Source organism: Eretmochelys imbricata, chromosome 1 (assembly GCF_965152235.1).
Source record: "Eretmochelys imbricata isolate rEreImb1 chromosome 1, rEreImb1.hap1, whole genome shotgun sequence".
NCBI classification, from domain to species: domain Eukaryota; kingdom Metazoa; phylum Chordata; order Testudines; family Cheloniidae; genus Eretmochelys; species Eretmochelys imbricata.
In genome coordinates this window covers 112318842-112343234 of record NC_135572.1, presented here as the reverse complement: position 1 = coordinate 112343234, position 24393 = coordinate 112318842, and the positions used below count along the sequence as shown (strand labels likewise).

At 44.2% G+C, this 24393-nt stretch overlaps 2 long non-coding RNA genes across 3 annotated transcripts in view; one reads left to right on the top strand and one right to left on the bottom strand.

Moving 5' to 3' along the window:
* LOC144263129 (uncharacterized) overlaps positions 1 to 16692 on the bottom strand; it is a 32954-nt gene extending 16262 nt beyond the window's left edge. The window contains exon 1 of one of the 2 annotated variants that reach the window (XR_013345733.1): positions 16462 to 16692. This is a non-coding gene — a long non-coding RNA (uncharacterized LOC144263129). Of the gene's footprint in view, positions 1 to 10448; positions 10677 to 16461 lie in introns of those variants that run through there. The other variant, XR_013345731.1, reaches the window with a different exon arrangement.
* On the top strand, positions 10929 to 14396 carry LOC144263137 (uncharacterized). The gene is made up of 2 exons (XR_013345735.1): positions 10929 to 11061; positions 11125 to 14396. It is a non-coding gene; the product is annotated as an uncharacterized LOC144263137 (long non-coding RNA).
* Positions 16693 to 24393: the final 7701 nt, after the last annotated feature.

Genomic DNA, 24393 nt, shown 5'->3' with positions numbered 1-24393 from the left:
CCTTCATGTCTGTAATTGCGTGACCAGAGAGATTAAAGTGTTCTCCGACTGGTTTATGAATGTTATAATTCTTGACATCTGATTTGCGTCCATTTATTCTTTCACTATCAGAGGCTCGTTCACCTGCACATCCACCAATGTGATATATGCCATCATGTGCCAGCAATGCCCCTCTGCCATGTACATTGGTCAAACTGGACAGTCTCTACGTAAAAGAATAAACCTGGATTTGTGCTGGAAATGGCCCACCTTGATTATCATACACATTGTAAAGAGAGTGGTCACTTTGGATGGGCTATTACCAGCAGGAGAGTGAGTTTGTGTGGGGGGGGGCAGAGGGTGAGAAAACCTGGATTTGTGCTGGAAATGGCCCAACTTGATTATCATACACATTGTAAGGAGAGTGATCACTTTAGATAAGCTATTACCAGCAGGAGAGTGGGGTGGGAGGAGGTATTGTTTCATGGTCTCTGTGCATATAATGTCTTCTGCAGTTTCCACAGTATGCATCCGATGAAGTGAGCTGTAGCTCACGAAAGCTTATGCTCAAATAAATTGGTTAGTCTCTAAGATGCCACAAGTAGTAAAGTTAAGGACTATTTAGAAAAGCTGGACACGCACAAGTCTATGGGTCCAGAGCTAATGCATCCAAGGGTGCTGAGGGAGTTGGCTGATCTGATTGCAGAGCCATTGGCCATTATCTTTGAAAATTCGTGGTGATCGGGGGAGGTCCCGGACAATTGGAAAAAGGCAAATATAGTGCCCATATTTAAAAAAGGGAAGAAAGAGAACTTGGGGAAGCAGGAGCAGGTCCTCCTCAAGGAATCCTCGAAGCACTTGGAGAGGAAGGTAATCAGGAATAGTCAACATGGATTCACCAATGGCAAGTCATGCCTGACCAACCTGATTGCCTTCTATGATGAGATAACTGGCTCTGTGGATATGGGGAAAGCAGTGGATGTGATATATCTTGACCGTAGCAAAACTTTTGATACAGTCTCCCACAGTATTCTTGCCAGCAAGTTATGAAGTAAACTGGGTAGAAAGCTGGCTAGATTGTCAGGCTCAGCAGGTAGTGATCAATGGCTCAATGTCTAGCTGGTGGCTGGTATTATGTGGAGTGCTCCAGGGGTCAGTCCTAGGGCTGGTTTTGCTTAACATCTTTATTAATGATCTGGATGATGGGATGAATTGCACCCTCAGCACGTTTGCAGATGTCACTAAGCTGCGGGGAGAGGTAGATACACTGGAGGATAGGGATACAGTCCAGAGTGACCTAGACAAGTTGAAGGATTGGGCCAGAAGAAATCCGATGAGGTTCAACAAGGACAAATGTGTAGTCCTGCACTTAGGAAGAAAGAATCCCAGGCACTGCTATAGGCTGGGGACTGACTGGCTAAGCAGCAGTTCTGCAGAAAAGGACCTGGGGTTACAGTGGATGAGAAGCTGGAGGAGTTAGCAGTGTGCCCTCGTTGCCAAGAAAGCCAACAGCATAGTGAACTGTATTAGTAGGAGCATCGCCAGTGGATCGCGGGAAGTGCTTCTTCCCCTCTATTCGGCACTGGTGAGGCCACACCTGGAATATTGTCCAGTTTTGGTCCCCCCACTACAGAAGGGATGCGGACAAATTGGAAAGAGTCCAGCAGAGGGTAACGAAAATGATTATGGGGTTGGGGCACATGACTTACGTGGAGAGGCTGAGGGAGGATTTGATTGCAACCTTCAACTACCTGAAGGGGGAGTTCCAAAGAGGATGGAGCTAGGCTGCTCTCAGTGGTGGCAGATGACAGAACAAGAAACAATGGTCTCAAGTTGCAGTGGGGGAGGTCTAGGTTGGATATTAGGAAACACTATTTCATTAGGAGGATGGTGAAGCACTGGAATGCGTTACCTAGGGATGTGGTGGAATCTCCATCCTTAGAGGTTTTTAAGGCCCAGCTTGATAAAGCCCTGGCTGGGATGATTTAGTTGGGGTTGGTCCTGCTTTGAGCAGGGGATTGGACTAGATGACCTCCTGAGGTATCTTCCAACCCTAATTTTCTATGATTCTATCTGCCTAAGTGTTTGCAGGGTCAGGGCCTAACACTCTTAGCAGAGCTGTGCTGACATTGGGTGATTATATCAAGAGACGGTCTGGCAAAATGCTTCAGCTGAAGTTGCTGTGTATGAAACAATAAAGGCATGTTAGTTTTATTAACATTCCAAACACAGAAAAAACAGTGTTTGCCAAATGGTCAGGAACAAAACCTTTTGGGGAAAGATTGCTGAGTTGTGTGAGTATTACAAATGATTGAGAGTTTAAAAGAACATTGTATTTATCTGTCTAGCCATATAAGCCAAATCTTCCACAGTTAGAGCAGGATGAGGGGGCTCCTAAAACCTTTAGAAAATGGGGAGGAGAGGGAAATAAAGAGCTAAACTGCCTGGCCAGAAGACTTTAAAAAGTCTGTGCTTCATGCCCCAAATATCACAGCACAGTGAAGAGGCCACTAGTTAATCAGAACATAGCCAGTCTGCCCACTAAGCCAAACACCATTCTTTGCTCTTCGATCCAAGCTTGGGGTACATTACATAGAGTATAACCTCTTTACAGCTGAGGGATACCATCCAGTCCTGTGAACACAACTAAACTTAATTGTATTGTGAGTTTCATTTAACCTTAGTTCAGGACAAAAAAAACTTACTGAAACACATAAGAGGTGAAAAATGTTTTTCCCTTTAAACTTACAGTGTTACTGAGATTAGATGGCAAAAGCAGTGAAGCTAGTAATTCACAGATTCACACCTCTACAACACAACTCTGGTTTCAATACCCCAGTCAGACTGCTTCTGCGTTATGAAAATACAATCTCACAATCACCCCCAGTCAGGCACCAGTCAAAACCACTTCCAGCCAGTGTTGATTTTACTTTCTGGTGTTATTGCTGGCTGCTTTGCAATACAAAATAAAGTACATTTAAATTCCATGCCCTTAACAAAAGGGCTCAATGGACTGCTTTTTAACTGCCCATCAGATTCAAAGACAACCATCTACAAAGACTCTATTATAGAGCTGGTGAATAATAATTAAATAGTAGTACAAAACATTTTCCATAAGCATTTGCTCAGATTTACAAGTGAATTCACTTTGTCTGTACTTGTACCCCTTTGGAGTTGCTTTTCATGAACATACAGATGGTGGGAAATTTACTCACAAATGCTCATAGAACTCAAATTTTAAGCTTGAGGTTTACACTAGGAGGGGCATTACAGGTAGTGACCTGAATGGTTAAGGTTGCCCAGCACTTTTCATTATAAGACTTTTTCAATTGCTTACAACTTTGCCAGACTATGACTGTTTAGGCTGAAATTTTCCATGTTGGGTGTCTGTATCAGGCTGAGTTTTTCCGGAAAAGTATGAGTGAAAATGGATCAGCTGTTTCCAAGAACAAGGTTAGGGGAAAATGTTATTTTGCCCATGTTTTTTTTTTTTTTAAAAATTGCTCCAAGTGTTTTGTTGAAAAGTTCTAACTTTCTCATGCTTTAGAGAAGGGTCTTGAAATTTAGGGGGGTGAGAGAGAGAACCTGGTGTCAGGTATGTGCCTTTTGTTGTGTCTGTGAAAATTCACCCTAATATGGCCTCTGAAAAGCTTCATTTCATACATACTTGGTAGAGAATTTTGAGTTTGGCAGCTAAATTTGCCAAAGATTCCATCTTCACTGAGCATAGGGTGAGCAGATAGCAAGTGTGACAAATCAGGACAGGATAATAGGATCCTATATAAGACAAAGCCCCTCATATCAGGGTGTTCCTGATGATATTGGGATATGTGGTCACACTAACTGAGCATGATCCAGCCACTGAGCATGCTCCACCCCAGGACTGCAGGGGCTGGGCATAGCTTTCCATGCAGCTCCTCCTCCTGTCCACCAGGGGCCATGGTGGTCCCAGGCACTGGACTGGAGAGCAGAAAGACCGACTCTGTTGTGTTCTCTATGCTCCCCTAGCAGTGCCCAGGTTGGGAGGGAGAAGCAGCTGGATTCCAGTGTCCGGGGCACCGGGGGGAAGGTGCATGGGGGAGGGGACATGTGAAGGGACCTGGGCAGGTGCCAGCAAGGGGGGGGAACAGAAAACCCAGACAGGAGGAGGACAGTAGGGGGATGGGGGTGGGGCATTTGGGGGCGGCAGAGTCAGGGAGGAAGGATAGGAGAGAGGGGGAGGTATCACATTCCAGAGAGTCCAGTCCAGACCAGTGAGGGGCTGTGTCCCCACCTGCCCTGCAACCTTGGGTGCTTCACAACACCATGGTGCTGTAGCTCCCACCTGGGCAGCTCGCAAACAGCCCAACAGTCTGCCTGCCACGGCCTGAGTGTCTGTGTATAGCTGCAGCTTCCAGGCACGCATCAGTCACACTCTAGCTTCCACCAGCCTGGGTTACCACATCCTGGTGATCCTAACACACTCCCAGTCCTGGATTTCCCTCCCCCGCCCCCAAAAGTTTGTTTTTACAGCGCTGTCCAGCCCTCTCCTAGACAGTTCAGGTAACAAAGGTCCATTGTCCCTGTAAGGGGACAATATACAACAACTTGCTCCTTTTAAATGGAGTTACCACACAGCCCAACTTAGCCACAACACTGGATTAGTTTTAATTAAATAATAAAACAAAACAAGATAGGATTTTAAGTCAATACAAGTATTAAGGCATTAAAGTCAAAGGGTGACAAGAAAAATAAAGATAACACTTTTTAAACAGAACAAATTAGCCTTGGCTCAAGGTGAAGTCCCTTAACACATGTTTTCAGTACATTGCTGACCAAATCCTCAGGCCAGGATCTGCTTCCAAAGTCCAGTGGCTGTTTCTTTTCTCATCTTAGGTGACACAAGAGATGGATAGGCATAGGTGTAGTTTGACTTCTATATTTGGGAGGCAGGGCCTGGTGGGGCTCTGGCCAGCTCCACACGGCAGGGCCTGGGGAGGGAGCACCACTGCACCCTGACTCATTTAATCAGGCAACCCAGCCTGTCTGTTTGGGGAAGGGCGCAATCAAAAATTATAATTCAAAGGCAGGAGGGAGGCTCAGCTCAAAAAGTTTGAAAACCACTTAGGGTGAAGGCAGGGGGTAGATCAGGGTGCAGGCAGGAGGGTAGCTCAGGGCTGTGTGCAGGCAGGGGGTAGCTCAGGATGCAGGAAGGCAGTAGCTAGGGGCTGTGTGCCAGGAGGGCCCCCAATGTGGTCACTGCTCCCCAAGGGCTCTGCCAGCCCTGGAGCCAAGTCTCCTCACCTGGATGGCTTTTCCTGGCTGTGTGAGCAATCAAAGGGGGGATTGGGAGCTGAGGAGCAGCTGCAGCCCTGTGCACGAGGAGCAGCAGCAGGAGACAAGGGAGCACCTTGGCCACCCATTCCATGGCACCAGCCAGAGCAACAGCTGCCCTGCGCTGCCCGGCTCCAGCTTCTGGCCTCTGACCTGGCCAATGGGCAGTGCCTCAGGGAGAGAGATGAAGAGGGGTGGGTCGGCGGGCGTAGCTCACCCTGTGGCTTTGCACCCTGGACGGCTGCCCTGCTCTGGTTATGGCACTGCAGTTGTGAGGGCGGGGGGGGGGTGGCGGCAATGCCATCCACAAACTCTGCCCTTGTGGATAGGGAGAGAGAACTTGAGGTACTGTAACTTGCTTTTATAGTTCAGTTACCCTTTGAAATGCATTTTCCTGAGGGCTACCCCTAGTTAAAGTTTATTCAGTAAAGAAGGCGACAGGGTGTCCGGTGGGGAAAGATGTTCTGTGCTGTTTCTTCTTGCCTCCATTTGCTGAAATGCCAATTTTCCTTGTCTCCTGTCTTCCTTCCATGCCAAAGAATGGCCACTTGACAGGTGATTGCCCATCAGCTTTGACGACAACTGGTTGGAGGTATCAGCTTTGTCCTTTGTCTTTGAGAAACAGGTTTACGCACTCCCCAGACTAGTCAGGTAAACGCACTTCAGTTATGATTTCAGCTTATGTTCCCAACTTTACATATAATGTTGCTACATACATTTTCACCATGATATTGACCAGCAAGTTACAGTATTAGTTTTCAAAAGGCATATTTTGTACAAAGATTATCACAGTGGTGTGTAGGGTGTGAATACAGGGGTGCATTCTACCACAGGGAGCTTGGGGAAGAGCTGGGGTGGACAGGAGTGAGGGGGTGGATGGGGCAGGAGCCAATGAGGGATGGGGGGGGTGGGAGGGCAGGGTAGGAGCCGGGGGAGGATAGGAGCAGGAATGAGATGGGCAAGAAGTTGGATGGGAGGATAACAGGAGGGCAGGGACAAGGACAGGAGCTGGGGAGGTGAGGGAGCAGAAGGGACCTAGAGAATCTGTGGGGGGAACAGCTGCAGAAAAGTCAGTAACCACTAAAGAACACTGCCCTCCAGAACCTGGAGGTGAACCCACTATTCTTGGCTGAGTCTCAACATTCATTTGCTGTCTATCAAATTATAGCTGTGAAACCCCTGGGGGAAGTGTGACTCCTTGCCCCTTGCTTCGGTGTGGCAGGTCCACACAGAAGATAACAGCCTTCTACTGCTACCATTTACTCTGTTAATTCAAGTACAAGAGGATCTAAAGATATCAACTGTGCTGGTGACTCATGTGAGTGGGTCAGTATAGTTCCACAAGATGGAACTTTTTGTTTTTTCAATGTTTGTTTTTTTAAATATCTAGAAAATTACATTAAAACAATGTTAAGGTTGTGAAGTCAAGCACTCAGAAGTTAGAAAAATTAATGTAGGCATTTCCTAATGCAATCTTGATTCAGCCCTCTTGTGCATATGCATTATAATGCACCCTTTATGCCCCTTTAAGAAGGAGTGGGCCCTGTCAACCTGTGCCTGGTTAATTGCCTTCTATTGGGACTGGAAAGAAGACACCCAGTTTATATAAAACATCAGGCAGCAGCTGGAAAAGGGAGAGACAGAAATGGGGAGCTGGGAGAAGGTTGAATGAGAGCTACTAGAGCAGTAATTCTCAAACTTTTGTACTAGGGACCCCTTTCACACAGTAAGCCTCTGAGCGTGACCCTCCCCCCCTTATAAATTAAACACATTTTTATATATTTAACACTATTATAAATGCTGGAGGCAAAGCGGGGTTTGGGGTGGAGGCTGACCCACTTGCGACCCCCCCATGTAATAACCTCATGACCCCCTGAGGGGTCACAACCCCCAGTTTGAGAACCCCTGTACTAGAGTTTCCTCCAGGGAGCAGTAGTGGAGAGCTGCTGGGAGAAGAGAGCTGGAAAAGGCTCAGGGTCAGGACAGCAGCAGAGGAGTTGGAGCTCTGGAAGGAAGGTCCAGGGAAACAGTCCCATAGACTGGTGTTCCAGCCAAGGAACAGGGAGCTGGGAAGAACCCAGGGGAGGAGTAAGAGTTTAAGCCCAGAGTGGGAGGATCTTGGTTACTCTGCATTGTTAAATCCAGGGTAGGTGGATACTGTTTATATTATGGGTTTCAGAGTGGCAGCCGTGTTAGTCTGTATTCGCAAAAAGAAAAGGAGTACTAGTGGCATCTTAGAGACTAACAAATTTATTTGAGCATAAGCTTTCATGAGCTACAGCTCACTTCATCGGATGCATTCAGTGGAAAATACAGTGGGGAGATTTATATACATAGAGAACATGAAACAATGGGTGTTACCATACACACTGTAAAGAGAGTGATCACTTAAGGTGAGCTGTTACCAGCAGGAGAGCAGGGTGGGGGTGGGGAACCTTTTGTAGTGATAATCAAGGTGGGCCATTTCCAGCAGTTGACAAGAACGTCTGAGGAACAGTGGGGGTTGGGGGAGCTTCATGTTGGGTCTTTGAGTTTGTCTAGGGAACACAGGAGAAACCTAGCAATCCACTACTCTGATTGAAGAGGGAGGTCACAGAAGAGCCTAGCTTTTGCACTAGGGTGATGGAGTATACTTCATGACTTTGAAGCATTAATGTTAATAAATTAGCCTGCAGCAAGGGCACTATTGAACTGAAGAGTGAAGATGGAGTTTGAGGCACCTTTATGAGGGGGAAATGGAACTTGGGGGTGCCAATGTGGCCATTTCTACCCACAAGGGGTGCTGCAAGAGTACTTCCCTTGTTACAGTTCAATTACATGATCCTATACTATCTTCTGCCCAGGACACCTATTTCATTCAGGGCATAGCATGGATGGTGCTCCTTGAATGGGTAGCTAGCCAAAAAAAAATTTAAGCCTCATCATTCAACCTGGGGTTCTTCATTATTTTAAAATACTTTTTAAATACTTTTTAAAATACTTTTAAAAGCTAAAGGTAACCTCGCTGGCACCTGACCAAAATGACCAATGAGGAGACAAGATACTTTCAAAAGCTGGGAGGAGGGAGAGAAATAAAGGGTCTCTGTCTGTCTATATGCTGTTTCTGCCAGGGACAGACCAGGAATGGAGTCTTAGAACTTTTAGTAAGTAATCTAGCTAGGTACGTGTTAGATTATGATTTCTTTAAATGGCTGAGAAAAGAATTGTGCTGAATAGAATAACTATTTCTGTCTGTGTATCTTCTTTGTAACTTAAGTTTTTGCCTAGAGGGATTCTCTATGTTTTGAATCTAATTACCCTGTAAGGTATCTACCATCCTGATTTTACAGAGGTGATTTCTTTACTTCTATTTCTATTAAAAGTCTTCTTGTAAGAAAACTGAATGCTTTTTCACTGTTCTCAGATCCAAGGGTTTGGGTTTGTGGTCACCTATGCAAATTGGTGAGGCTTTTTATCCAACATTTCCCAGGAAAGGGGGGGTGCAAGTGTTGGGAGGATTGTTCATTGTTCTTAAGATCCAAGGGTCTGGGTCTGTAGTCACCTAGGCAAATTGGTGAGGCTTTTTACCAAATCTTGTCCATGAAGTGGGGTGCAAGGTTTTGGGAAGTATTTTGGGAGGAAAGACGTTTCCAAACAGCTCTTCCCCAGTAACCAGTATTTGTTTGGTGGTGGTGGCGGCCAATCCAAGGACAAAGGGTGGAATATTTTGTACCTTGGGGAAGTTTTGACCTACGCTGGTAAAGGTAAGCTTAGGAGGTTTTTCATGCAGGTCCCCACATCTGTACCCTAGCGTTCAGAGTGGGGAAGAAACCTTGACAGCTTCATATAGAATGACTTGATGCTTGACACAGTCAGGAGAAAGTGTTCACAGAACTCACCAGAATGGTAGAGCAGAGCCAATTAAATGAAACAGACAAGGATCTGACTTTTCCCTTAACTGCTAGTACTCTGCAATTACATGTGATTACTTTATTTAAGACTATGATGACAACTAGGTCCGTCATTTATTTAATAGTATATTGGTCAAGGCAGGAGGAAGATAGGTTTCCCAAAACAAATTGCTACAGCCCTGGCACAGAGGCAATTAAAACCAGACAAAGATTTGACTCATCTCAAATTGCACACAGAGTTATCCAGGTATGTGACAAGAGAAAGTTCAATTTAAACTCTACACCCAGTTAATAGATCTTATAGTTGCCTAATTTTTTCTAGGCATGATGTTTCAGGCAAGGCCTGTAGGGCCCAGAAAGGAAAATGTCTTAACATTCTCTAATCCTGTCTGTTACCTCTCCTTGATAAATTCAAAACTTCAGGAGCTACTTGTCCAATCAGGGAAGAAAAATATCAGGTGACTTAAACCTCCCATCACAAGTATTCAAATATTGAATACTTTCAGCAAGCAGTTATCAATTGACACTTACAAAATACTTTTAGTCAATTCAAACAGATATATACAGTATTTGAGGAAAGTGCAATCTCATCAGACTCTTAAATTGTCGGTTTTGTTAATTAATAAAAACTTAGTTAATTCAACCCTATAATGAGATGGATTGGTCTGCAATGGCCGTTAACCCTTTTCTTTGTGGAGTCTCCTAATGGTCTCAAATTTAACCTAAAGCAATAAACATCTGAATATCATTTCACTTTTGCCTCATTATTTTAGAGAAGCTAGGAGAAACAGAGTGCTATTGGTCCATTTCTCTTCCCCTGTCCTGTTTTCAGCATCATCACATTGTCTCAAACCTTCTTTTGTGGTGGATCAGGAAGACGGCAACTGAGCAAGAAAATGTTTCTGCAGAGAATTCAATGGATAATGATTCTCCAAGCTGTTACTACATTGCAGCAACCTCAGGTGCTACCTTGTGTACTAAGGGGGTGGAATATATTTGGATTCCTGGAGCCAGCAGTCACACCAAGTAATCAAAGCAGTGACACCTGCAGTGCTGATCACTGGCTTGTAACTTGTCTTGCCAACTACTAACCTTCATTGGCCTCATCGCATGAAACTGGTAGTGGGTGGCTGAAAGCTGCAGTAGGCTGATTAAATATAAATTGTGAAATATGCTTCTTGGTGTCTCTCCCATGTAGTCTGATCAAAACCCAGAGGCCTTTCCCTTTGCATCTCTCCCCCTCCACAGTCAGCCACAGGAGCCCACCTGTTTCCAGCAGCTCCTCCTTCAAGTGAGCTCCTTCAGCCCTTTACAGGAATCACCAGATGCCATCTGGGTCTAATAATCCTTTCTCCCAGGGTCAAACACCTCTTCCAAAAACCAGTCTCCAAACAAGGGCGGGCAGGCCGGGGGGGCTGGCCCTAGGTCCCCTAATGTAAAGCTACTCAAACAGAAGTCTGGTCACTCAAAGACTCACAGCAAGCACAGGAAAAGGGTTAGGATTATCAAAGGTCTGCATCCCCCTACAGGGCCTGAAACTTATCACTTCCCTCACAAGCCTAGCTGCCTCACTCAGCCACAAGTCAGCATATCTCCCTGAACAGCTGCTGCTCACTCCACCCACTTTACTCTCTGTGCAGGGGGTTTTAATGGCTTAAGATATATCTACATAGCAAAAACTGAGCACAGGCCAGCTTACGCAAGCTAGTTTGAATCCAGCTAATGAGGGTAACAAGAGGAGCAGTGAAGACAACAGAGGTAGTACAAGCCTGGCATGGACCCTGGCTATGTATTTGGCTTGCTAGCTCGCTCTGAAGTCCTCATGGTGGTGTCTTTGCTGCTGCTGTTACTTGCACTAACTGCATTCAAGCTAGCTCAGGTATGCTAGCCTATGCACAACTATTACTGTGTAGACATACTCTTTGTGTTCTTTGGGTCTTAGGCTCTGGCCTTGGAAAAACGGACCTTTTAACCTGGCTTGAGACAGGCAAGTAGGTATTTCCCAATGAAAAGCTCACTGATTGTTCTCTTAAAGGCCCTTGTTATTATCCCTGCAGTTACCCTATCAGCCATTTTTCCTGCTTGTTTCTCCTTAACAGCCTCCTTTGATCAAATTCCGTGCAATCAGCCAAATAATAGCAGGCAGGTAAACTGAGATATATACAATATTCATTCAAAATAACATACGTATTTCCCGTATTTTCCACATTGGGAATGACATAAAGGGGCTCTAAAATCCCCATATACAAGAAGGGGAGGATTCACCCAACAAAGGCCCTGTGGAAGGTTTAAGATGTAAGGTTTCTTCTTTTTCCCCCTCAAAAGCCCTGGCCTAGAGGTTGTGCAGGGGTAGAGGAGGGGCATTCTGGGGACAGGGCCACAGCAAGATTCTGGGCAGCTATGTGGCCCATAGAGGAGCCCTGGAAGGCTGCCATAACTTAGCTGGGACTTCAGTGCTGTCTCCGTTTCCTGAGGCCCTCTCCAACTTAAATCCATTTTAACCCCTCCTCTTTCTAGGCTGTTAATTCTGTGTACACTGTTATATTTAATAAGGGGATGCTCCACATACATGAACACGAAAGTATCACTCACTGAAGTGCTGAGTGCCCTCATCTCCCATTGATATCAGTAGGAATTCAACACCTTACTGGATCAGATCCATAAAAGAAAAATCCCAAAGGTTCCATTCTTTGTCCCTTTACTCCTCATGCTCTCAGGCCCCTATGCCATGACAGCTGTCCTTCCAGCCAAGGAAGGCTGAACTTTACTCCCTCTATTGACTGAGTATAGACAAGGCCACAGAACATTTAATCCAGCTACTGTACAACACATTGTTAGTGTGTTAAGTTAAAAAAAAAAAAAAAAAAGGCAATCGGTGCTTGAAAGATGGAAGGTACTATTTAAATGCTAATTATTTTAATTAGCATGGGGTAAGGGATACAGGCATCAGCCATTATAAACTGTCTTTTCTAATGATGTGTACATTGTCTAACACATTGGGACCTCCAAGTGCTACAACAATACAAATAAATAGCAGTCAGCCAGGGTAGGGGAGAATCAAAAAACAGAGCTTTTAATCTTCTCTCACAAGCCCGCTCTCCTACTTCCTTTCTTGATCTCTGGGAAACACCACCATCCTACCTATCACTCAGGTCTGTAACTTGGGTGTCATCTTTGATCTCTCTCTAGGTCCTCATGTCTATATTATGTCCAAATCCCGATTCTTTCTGAATAATATCCCTGAGACGAGACCTCCTCTCCTATCTAACCACACAGCTAAACTCTCGTCCATACCGTCACAGTTTCAGGGCAGCTGCACCTATTTTCTTTTCAGAAAGAGGCTGGATAGCCATCTGTCTTGGATGGTTTAGACACAACAAATCATGCATCTTGGCAGGGGTTTAGACTAGATGATTCTTGTGGTCCCTTCTTACCCTATGGTTCTATGATTCTATTCCTGCTCTGTGGTTCACTCCAGGAGTTCCAAGTCTTGTCTCCAGCCATCACCCGTCTCTGGGCAGGGTACCTTGTACCACTGCATTCTGACTGGGGGTTTTAGAGCTCCCTGCCTTTCACTGTGATATCCCCAGTAAGCCAGCCTAAAGGCCAGTGCCTATGTGTTGCTTTCTCTCCACGGTCTATGAACCGTGTGTTGCCAGCAGTTACAAGTTACCACATAGCTCTTTCTAAGCAAGCACATATATTCTTAAGGTAAAGCATTTCAGAGAAACCATATAGAGAAGTTGCTATACACTTAAAAAAGCTTACTGGAGGTCACCCATCAGTCTTAAGGGACCCTATAAGGTCAAAAGAAAAAGGAGTACTTTTCTTTTTGCGAATACAGACTAACATGGCTGCTACTCTGAAACCTATAAGGTCAAAGTCTTTCCAACCCGTCCACAAGGTTTGGGTCTCCCTTGGACAGAAGGTCCTGTCCATTTAGATTAGAAAGATGGAGTCAGTTTAAACCCCATCTTTTTATTTCAAAAGCCCTTTCTTTGTTGATTTCTGGAAAACTCAGTTTGAACCAATATATGCAAGCCTCCCCAGGAATGGTACCTCTCTTGAGGGGTTTACAACCTAAGTAATTCACCTTAATCATCCCTGGAGGAGCAATCATAACCATCCCCTGAGGAGTTGCATATAATCTCTGACTCACAGCAATACATACACTTCACAAAATATGGTCCCCAAAGATTTTGCATGGGATTGTGATATCTGTCTCACAGGCTCTCATTTTTTGTCTCTGTTCCTGCAACATTCTTTTCTCTGGCCTTGGTAAAAGGAGTGATAGAGTTTAAGGTCAGAATGGACCAGTAGATCCATTCTGTAGATCATATTTTCATGCACATGTTACATATTGTCATCCTTACTGAAAAGTGAGGCAAAGTATTCATTTAGTTTTTGGGCCACACCTACTTTATCTTTAGTCTCCTTCCCATTCTCATGGCATACTGGCTGTGACACTCTGTACCTCAGGGGAACACGCAGCACCCCTATGTTAATCCTTGTAAAATGATTACGTGGTATCCAATGCAAAGTTTGTCATGTCGGGTGTCTTCGGAAGGCTCATAATGCACTGAGCATAGTTGTTTTAGTGATGTTATAGTAATTGTTACAGTAAGGTTATAGATTATAATTTCACGTTTGTAGTTATGAGGCTGAAAATGTATCCTCGTGGCTTAAAATAAGCCCAGGCAAAAACTCTCCAAGAGCAGAGAGGCAGTTCACATCTCATCAGGGCAGGTATGGACAAACCCAGCCCAGCCTCACAGGAACAAAGGACGCTGGCCTACGCAGCAACAAAAGAATCTGTTAGACTCTTGAGGAAGTCACCCCCCTTCCTTTGGTCAGTTTGGAACTGTGATGAGGTAATGCTCACCTGACTCTGAAGGGGGGGCAAAGCCAAGAGTGGAGAAAAGGACATGATAAGAGGGAGAAACATTTGCCATGCTCTTCCTCTCTCTTCCACCTACATCTACAGCCACCACACCAAGCAACTGAAACACTGATGAAAGGGGAGAGCCTGGCTGAAGAGCAGCCGGCCAGCCAGCCTGTGGTGAGAAGCATCTAAGTTTGTAAGGACATTGAGAGTGTTAAGATCAGCTTAGAATGCATTTTGCTTTTATTTCATTTGACCAAATCTGATTTGTTATGCTTTGACTTATAATCACTTAGAATCTATTTTTATAGTTAATAAATCTGTTGATTCTACCTGAAGCAGTGCATTTGGTTTGAAGCATGTCAGAGACTCCCCTTGGGATAACAAGCCTGATACATATCAATTTCTTTGTTAAATTGACAAACTCATATAAACTTGCAGCGTCCAGTGGGCATAACTGGACACTGCAAGACTGAGGTTCCTAGGGTGGTGTCTGGGATCGGAGATATTGGCTAGTGTCATTCGGTTGTACAATCCAAGGAGCAGCTTACATGCCAGAGGCAGTGCGTGAGCAGCCCAGGAGTGGGGGGTTCTCACAGCAGAGCAGGGTAAGGCTGGCTCCCAGAATCAAGGATTGGAATGACCTCGCAGATCACCGGTCCAGATAACACCAGAGGGAAACATCACGCTGGCCCAACCTCATCTTTCCTTATCCTCTTATTTATAAAACTAAAAAACCTATTATTTTAAGTTCCTTAGCAAGAGCTAATTAGGCTTTTTTTTTTTTAAGCAATTCTCACTTTTTCCTACATCTCTTTCCTGATTCAGACCCTTTTTCCATTCCCTATAGTCTCTCTGCTTACTCCTAATAATCTTTTTGAGGTGGTTAATCATCTAGCTATGTCTAGGGCCTTTTCTTACAACTCCCTCCCTCCACCCCCCATCTTGGGATGGAAATTTCAGATATAAAAAAAACTATCATTATTTTGAAGAAATTCCATGTCTCCTCCACATTTAAGTTTCTGAGCTCTTTTGTCCAGCTGAGTTCTTTAACTAATTGCCTTAATTTCCCAGGGTCTGTGCTTTTGAAATAAAAACTGTAGTTTGATGACTGGGTTTTGATTATCCTTCCATTTAATTTAAATGGAATCAATTTGTGATTTCTTGATCCAAGTTTGTTTCCCATGATTATCTCTTCTATGATGATCTCACTACTTAATACAACCAAGTATAAAACTGCATCACCTCTTGTTGGTTCAGACACAATTTGATGAAGAAAACTGTCATCTATCCCATGTAGGAATAATTGGGCCCTGTCAGTATTAGTAGGATTTGTTCTCCATTCAATATCAAAGTCTCCCATTACGACTGTCAAACATACAGCTAGGGATAGCATAAAATCCCTCCTTTACCTGTAAGGAGTTAAGAAGCTCAAATAACCTGATTGGCACCTGACCAAAAGGACCAATAAGGGAAGAAGATCTTTTCAAATCTGTGGGGGGAGGTTTTGTTTGTGTGGTCTTTTGTTGTTCTCTCCGGGACAGAGAGGGACCAGGGCAGGAGAAACCATCACATAAAACCCTACCTGAAATAAGCATCTAGATTACAAAAATTGTAAGTAAAGCAAGGAAATGTTAGATTCTTTTGTTTTAGCTTGTGAATTTTCCCTATGCTAAGAGGGAGGTTTATTCCTGTTTTTTTGTAACTTTGAAGTTTTGCCTAGAGGGGAATCCTCTGTGTTTTAAATCTTATTACCCTGTAAAATTACCTTCCATCCTGATTTTACAGAGGTGCTTCTTTTACTTTTTTCTTCATAATAAAGTTCTGTTTTTAAGAATCTGATTGGGTTTTAGTGTCCTAAAAACCCAAGGGTCTGATCTGTGCTTACCTTTTTTACCTATTTGGTTGGTATATTATTCTCAAGCCTCCCCAGGAAAGGGGGTGAAGAGGCTTGGGAGAATATTTTGGGGAAACAGGAACTCCAAGTGGTCCTTTTCCTGAATCTTTGTCTAACTCACTTGGTGGTGGCAGTGATACCATCCAAGGACAAGGAAGAATTTGTGCCTTGGGGAAGTTTTTAACCTAAGCTGATATGCGGGTCTTTCATGCGGGTCACCAAATCTGTACCCCAGAGTTCAGAGTGGGGAGGGAACCCTGACAATGACAATTCCCCAAAAGTATTTCTCTCTAATAATAAAGAGATCACTATCCATGTCAGAAGATGACCCTGGGGGGGAGGGATCTATAGCAAACCTCTAACAAAATCCCAACAGAACCTAATTTGCTTCCCCAAAGTGATTTTGGCCCAGACAGATTTTGTTTTGTCTATGCTATCACTTCATATTTCTTTAGCATTTAGTGCTTCTTTCATATACAGCACAACTCCACCTCCCTTACCTTTATTTCTCTCTCTCCTAAACAGCATATCCTTCAGTATGATGTATTCCAGTCCTGAGTGCTACTTGACCATGTTTCTGTAATCCCTACAAAATCTGGTTAGGCCTCTTGCACCAGTTGTTCCAGTTTCTCCATTTTATTGCCCAGACTTCTTGCATTTCTGTACAACCATTTCAGTTTCCTTTGAACCTCACCCAGTTTTCTAGCTTGTGGTGCTCTGTTGTGTCTTCATTTAGCTGATTTTCCTGTTCCTGTGCACTGAAGTCAGGAGTGGATTTTGAGAGTCTCTCCCAGCCTTCTCCCCTTATCTCCTAGTTTACAGTCCTTCTTATCAATCATGCCAGCCTTGTTAGCAGAAGATTAATACCCCAGGTACTCAAGTGAAGTCCATCAGTTGAGAAATCTTCTTTCAATTAATGCCTTTAAAGAATTGGTGCTAATGGATTGGGAGCATTGAGTTATCTTCATTACCTTGTCATACTTTTGCTCTTTCTTTAGGGACCAGAAGTATTCTACTGACAATCACTTGAGCTTCCACTTCTTTAAGCATCTTACCCAGCCAGGCATAGTCATTCTTCATCCATTCCAATGGGAATCTAGCAGTGTTGTTCATTCTGACATGCAGCACAATCAGTGTCTCTTTCCCCACTCCCATCAGGATGCTCTTCAGCTTCATGTCCACATCTTGTGTCCTTGCTCCTGGCAGACAGCACACTCTTCTGTTCTCTGGATCTGGTTTGATGACAGGCCTGTTGATTCTTCCGAGCACATTGCTTCACTCCTATCCATTCAAATTGCTGTTACAAAGATCATTTACCTAGCCCACCACTTTGAAAGGTCATCCCTTCTCCTCTTTCCATCCCGCCACTAGTTCTACTTTCTCAAATGTAAGTTACTGGTCTTCACTTTCAAGGCCCTTCATGGCCTATTCTCAGCCTATGTACCATTTCTCCTTCACTTTCAAGATTTTGACTCTCCCTTTTAAATTGCCAGTGATATTAGACTTCATTGCCCTCTTGTTAAAGTCTCAAAGGAGCACTTTTGTGCTTCCTCCTATGCTACCTCTCAGTCTTGGGATGAGCTCCCCATAAACATCTGCAAAGCCACCTCCTTATCCTCTTTCAAAACCCTCCTTAAAACTCTATGCCATGATGCCAACAAAAACTTAATGGTTAGGCCACTGGTGTGCTCTGACCAGGGGTGAAAGTAATATTAAACACTTACTGGTACGGGGGCTGAACTCTGGGCCCCCAGAAGGGGCAGGGCTGGGAGGGTGGGGGTGGTCAGCCTCCTCCAGCCAGCCCATCCTCACTGCCTGTCCTGCGCTGCGCAGGGCTCCAGCAACGATTTAAAAGGGCCTGGGGCTCCAGCTGCTGCTGCAAGCCCCAGGCCCTTTTAAATCACTGGACCCGGGGCAACTACCCCTTTTGACCCCCTCCACCCATCAGCGGCCCTGCCGGTAGGGTCCCTACGGGCAGGGCCGCCGATGAGAGGGAGGGAGGGGACAAAAGGGGCCATGGCAGCGCTTTAATGTCAGCTGCATATGGTCCGGTACTGGCTTCTTACCAGTACACCAAACTGGCCCACTTTCACCCCTGGCTCTGACCACTGCCTGTCATGCTGACCAATACAGTCTCATTGTTTCCTTCGCCACCTGTCTGTATCCATCTGTCTCTTGTCTTAAATTGTAAGTTCTTAGGGACAAGGACAATCATTGTGTTCTGTTTGTACAGTGTCTAGCACAATGGGGTCCTGGTAATACAAAAAATAAAAGTGTTACTGTCATAAATATAAAGGGAAGGGTAACCACCTTTCTGTATACAGTGCTATAAAATCCCTCCTGGCCAGAGGCAAAACCCTTTCACCTGTAAAGGCTTAAGAAGCTAAGGTAACCTCGCTGGCACCTGACCCAAAATGACCAATGAGGGGACAAGATACTTTCAAATCTGGAGCGGGGGGAGGGGGGACACAAAGGATTCTCTCTGTCTATGTGATGCTTTTGCCGGGAACAGATCAGAAATCCAAGCCTTCCAACTCCTGTTAAGTGAGTAAGTAATATAGCTAGAAAATGCATTAGATTTCCTTTTGTTTAATGGCTGGTAAAATACGCTGTGCTGGAGGGAATGTATATTCCTGTTTTTGTGTCTTTTTATAACTTAAGGTTTTGCCTAGAGGGATTCTCTATGTTTTGAATCTGATTATGCTGTAAGGAATCTTCCATCTTGAGTTTACAGAGGTGATTCTTTTACCCTTTTTTTTTAATTAAAATTCTTCTTTTAAGAACCTGATTGATTTTTCATTGTTCTTAAGATCCAAGGGTTTGGGTCTGTGTTCACCTGTACCAATTAGTGAGCATTATTATCATCATCAAGCCAGGAAAGGGGGTGTAGGGCTTGGGGGGATATTTTGGGGAAAGACATCTCCAAGTGGGCTCTTTCCCTGTTCTTTGGTTAAGACGCTTGGTGGTGGCAGCATACTGTTCAAGGCCAAAGCAAAGTTTGTACCTTGGGGAAGTTTTTAACCTAAGCTGGTAAGAATAAGCCTCAGGGGTCTTTCATGCAGGTACCCACATCTGTACCTCAGAGTTCAGAGTGGGGAAGGAACCCTGACAGATCATATTTAGGAGGCAGCCTCCTTGAGGATCATGTTGGGAGGGATCAGCTGTTTATCTCCTTTGTGAAATCTTATCAGCCAGTCTCTTCAGCAACCATTTGCGTGCTGACTCCACTATATGATGTTTCTCTGGCAGTAATTGTAATTTTTGAAGAGTTTGCCTGCTGGAAAGTCAGGACTTGATTAAAAATGCACAGGCAGGAATATCATTTCACTGCTAACATACAGTTTAAGATGTATGTTTCAGGTGACTGGTTATTGCAGTGGGTGTGTTTTTGGTTTGCTCTAGGTCACAGAAGGAAGAAAAACACCTTTTTAAGGAAACCATGTGCTGCAGATTTTGCAATGACAGAGGGGTTGGGGAAACAGGGAAACTCACTAGCTGCTGTTGTTGTTTTTATCTGGCCCTTAGTTTCTATCATCAGGTAACAGACTAAGGAAATAAAACCGTAAGCTAATAATATCTCAGCATAATAAAATATTGACTTTTACTACCAGTAAGCTCTTCAGGGGAAAAATAAAAGAAGCTGCAGAAGCAGAGGATACCAGACTTACAGTTTAAAAAAAAAAAACCCTTAAATCCAATATAGCTGCCAAGTCTCACTCATTGGGAGGCAAATTCCCTCCATTTGAATGGAATTTAAGACAATGCGAGAAATCTCTCTCCTTTTTTGTGAGTATTTCAATGAGATTTCTCTTGCAGAAGAAGTGTCCTTTAAAACAATTTTAGAGGCTGTATGAATAGTGTTTAACATTTAAAACCCAACCTGAAGCAAATACTCTCCAGCAACCACACACCACACAACAAAAACACTAACTCAGAAACCTATCCTTGCAACAAAGCCCAATGCCAACTCTGTCCACATATTTATTCAAGTGACACCATCATAGGACCTTGTCAAGGTTCCTCCCCAACTCTGAACTCTAGGGTACAGATGTGGGGACCTGCATGAAAACCTCCTAAGCTTACTTTCACCAGCTTAGGTTAAAACTTCCCCAAGATACAAATTAATTTTATCCTTTGACCCTGGATTTCCACTGCCACCACCAAACTTTAATTGGGTTTACTGGGAAACGTAGTTTGGACACATCTTTCCCCCAAAAAATCCTCCCAATCCTTGCACCCCACTTCCTGGGGAAGGTTTGGTAAAAATCCTCACCAATTTGTATAGGTGACCACAGACCCAAACCCTTGGATCTGAGAACAATGAAAAAGCATTCAGTTTTCTTACAAGAAGACTTTTAATAGAAGTAAAAGGAATCACCTCTGTAAAATCAGGATGGTAGATACCTTACAGGGTAATTAGATTCAAAACATAGAGAATCCCTCTAGGCAGAACCTTAAGTTACAAAAAAGGTACACAGACAGGAATAGTCATTCTATTCAGCACAATTCTTTTCTCAGCCCTTTAAAGAAATCATAATCTAACACATACCTAGCTAGATTACTTACTAAAAGTTCTAAGACTCCATTCCTGTTCTATCCCCGGCAAAAGCAGTATACAGACAGACAGAGACCCTTTATTTCTCTCCCTCCTCCCAGCTTTTGAAAGTATCTTGTCTCCTCATTGGTCATTTTGGTCAGGTGCCAGTGAGGTTACCTTTAGCTTCTTAACCCTTTACAGGTGAGAGGATTTTTCCTCTGGCCAGGAGGGATTTTAAAGGGGTTTACCCTTCCCTTTATATTTATGACAGGCCTAATCACATTAGCCACGCCATCAGGGGCTCGTTCACCTGCAAATCTACCAATGTGATATATGCTATCATGTGCCGGCAATGCCCCTCTGTCATGTACATTGGCCAAACCGGACAGTCTCTATGCAAAAGAATAAATGGACAGAAATCTGACATCAGGAATCAGAACATTCAAAAACTGGTAGGAGAACACTTCAACCTCTCTGGCCACTCAGTTGAAAGATTTAAGGGTGGCAATTTTGCAACAGAAAAGCTTCAGAAACAGACTCCAATGAGAAACCACTGAGCTTGAATTAATATGCAAACTAGATAGCATTAACTTGGGTTTGAAATAGAAACTTGGAGTGGCTGGGTCATTACACATATTGAATCTATTTCCCTAAGTTAAGTATCCTCACACCTTCTTGTCAACTGTCTAAATGGACCATCTTGATTATCACTACAAAAGTTTTTTTTCTCATGCTGATAATATCTCATCTTAACTAATTAGCCTCTCACAGTTTGTATGGCAACTTCCAACTTATCTGTATGTGTATATATATCTTCTTACTATATGTTCCATTCTATGCATCCGATGAAATGAGCTGTAGTCCACGAAAGCTTTTGCTCTAATAAATTTGATAGTCTCTAAGGTGCCACAAGTACTTCTGTTCTTTTATCAAAATGACACCTATTTATAATCGTTCTGTGAGACAAAGTATAGTGAAAAGGTGGCAGGATTGACTTGTAGTTAAAGTAGAGGATGGGAATCAGTAGGTCTGGTGTCTATTCCCTATTCTACCACAGGATTTAGCCCTGATCCTGCAAAAACTTATGTCCATTGATTTTAGCATGCAGAAATCTTTACAGAGCCTAATTTCAGTGTCTTGGTTTTTGGGTGCTAAAATAGGACCTATGACCTGATGTTCGAAGATGGTGAATATCCATATTCCTATTGAAGTAAGCAAGAGTTGTGGTTGCTCAGCCCCTCTGAATATCATGTCCTAGGTATCTAATTTTGGGCTGCAAAAATTGAGGTCCCTTTTTAAAACATGATCCTCATCCTGAAAACCCTTAGGTTGATCTGTAATTTATTCATCTGAATAGTCACACTGAAGTTACTGGGACTATTCACATGCTTGAAGGTTAGATCCTGCAAATGGCTTTGCATGAGCAGACGCAGACACCTGCACCTGTGCTGAACCACAACAACTTCAGTGGGGCTCCCTGTGGGCTGAGAGGTTTGTCCCAGTGTGACCAAGGGCAGGATTGTGTGGCCTTGGACAATTCACTTTGGCCCTGATCCTGCAAAGACTTATGCAGCCACTGTAGGATTAAGACCTAAGAGAGGAGAAGAATTCATTGCAACTAATAAACCAAAGAAAATTTCAAGAATAACAATACATGGTTTTTAAACAGAACAAAAAAGAAATCAAACTAATATTACACATTTTTTTTAAAGAAAAAAAATGAAAAATCAGAGACCTGTTTTGATTACTTTGTAAAATGCAATTGATATTTCTGCCATACAGGTTACACTTTTGCTCCATCTTTGAAACCTGTCGGCATAATGAACCCAATCCTGCAAATTGCTCTGTGTGGGTGGGCCATGTGCAGCACAGTGCCTAAAACTGCCCTGGCAGCTTAGGAGTTTCTGCTTTTAGCATCAATGAAAGGCTATTACTTAGAGTTCATCTCCGTCTGTGACCAGAGAAAAACACACAAGCCCCTTAGAGCTGATCCTGAGCTCACGCATCTCCTGAAGGGCCCAATCCTGCATGTTGGGAACTTGGCCACTGACCGGCAGGGAGCAGCTGTACTGGGCTGGAAGGCAGGGATCAAAAATAAGGATGTTTAACATAAAGTCCTTAGGGAAATGGTACAAAGGGACCAGGTGCCTGCTGGTGAGAGTTTGGTCTTCCACTCCAGTGGGAGGAGAAAAGGCCCATTGCAGAACTCCCCTGCTTTGCCCTACAAGCCCCTGTTACTTGGGCTCAGCACAAGTCCCAGTCATAGAATCATAGGACTGGAAGAGACCTTGAGAGATCATCTAGTCCAGTCCCTTGCACTCATGGAAGGGCTAAGTATTATCTAGACCAGGGGCTCTCAACCTTTTTCTTTCTGAGCCCGCCCCCCCCATGCTATAAAAACTCTGCGGCCCACCTGTGCCACAATAACTGATTTTCTGCATATAAAAGCCAGGGCCTGTATTAGGGGGTAGTAAGCAGGGCAGTTGCCCGGGGCCTCATGCCACCGAAGCTACATTGCTCAAGCTTTGGCTTCAGCACCAAGTGATGGGGCTTCAGCTTTTTATCCTGGGCCGCAGTGAGTCTAATGCTGGCCCTGCTTGGCAGCCCCCCTGAAACCTGCTTGTGGCCCCCCAAGGGTCCCTGGACCCCTGGTTGAGAACCACTGATCTAGACCATCCCTGACAGGTGTTTGTCTAATGTGCTCTTTAAAATCTCCAATGATGAAGACTCCATAACCTCCCTCTGCAATTTATTCCAGTGCTTAACTACCCTGACAATTAGGAAGTTTTTCCTGATGTCCAACCTAAACCTCCCTTGCTGAAATTTAAGCCCATTGCCTCTTTATTCCTGGGGGAATTCTGCACCACTGCACAATGCAGAATTTTGCAGCAATTAATGTTGGGTGTGCAGAATTTTCTCCTCCTCCCCGTGAAATGGGTGCAGAAATGTTGGCACAACTAGGGGCTTCTGGACCCAGCAGAGCCCAGCTTGCAAATAGAAGACAAAGCCGGGGGGGAAGGGAAGGAACTGGAGGGATCCCAGTGTTGAAAAGGGGCACCACTACCCCTGAAATGGATCTTTACTGGCTCCCGGTGGATTACTGTCATACCAGTGAAAAAGGTCCACGGTAATTATCTTCGATACACAGCAGTTTATTGAGAAGGAATTACATAAGTGGTAAAGGGTTACATTAAGCACATAACTCCTATGTTAGACATTAAGAACTATACATTAAGAGCTATACATTCCTCTTAGCGAGCCTCTCTTTCACAAACATACACAAACAGGCTCTGCGCTAGCGTCACACAGTTCCTGCTTGACAAACAGAGAAGGTGGTTACCAATCTATGGATGGCTGCTTCTCTCCAGGTCTGTTCTCCTCAGCCCTCTGGTCTGTCTTGGATTCCCTTGAGGCAAGGCCTTGGTTGCCTTGAGACCCCTCTGGTTCACAGTCCTACTCGAGCCCACGGAGCACAGTTTTGGCTACTCTGTCAAGCAGCGTTGCTTCTTCAAATGTTAGTTAAGGAATCCCAATCACAGTAATTTGCTTTGCTTGATTCTTATACTCTTTTTCCTCAAAGGAGTCACGTCTTAAAAGCATGCCTAGTGGGCGTGTGCTTACTAATTTTACCTAATTAGTGTTTTAGAAGAGGCTGGGGGTGGTGGTACTGAATGAAGATCACCCCACATTTACTCACTTATCAATCATTCATGCTGGCTCTCTGCATGATATCCTTGCTGTGAGGTCGCTAAAACCAGGTCGAGCTGTGCTTAATGCTGGAACTTTGCATTTACTTTTGCATGGACCCATATTTGCCGACCAATAGGTTCAATATTGATCGTACATACAGACTTTGCCAGTCCTTTATCAAATTTCCTTCTGCTTAAAGGGAACC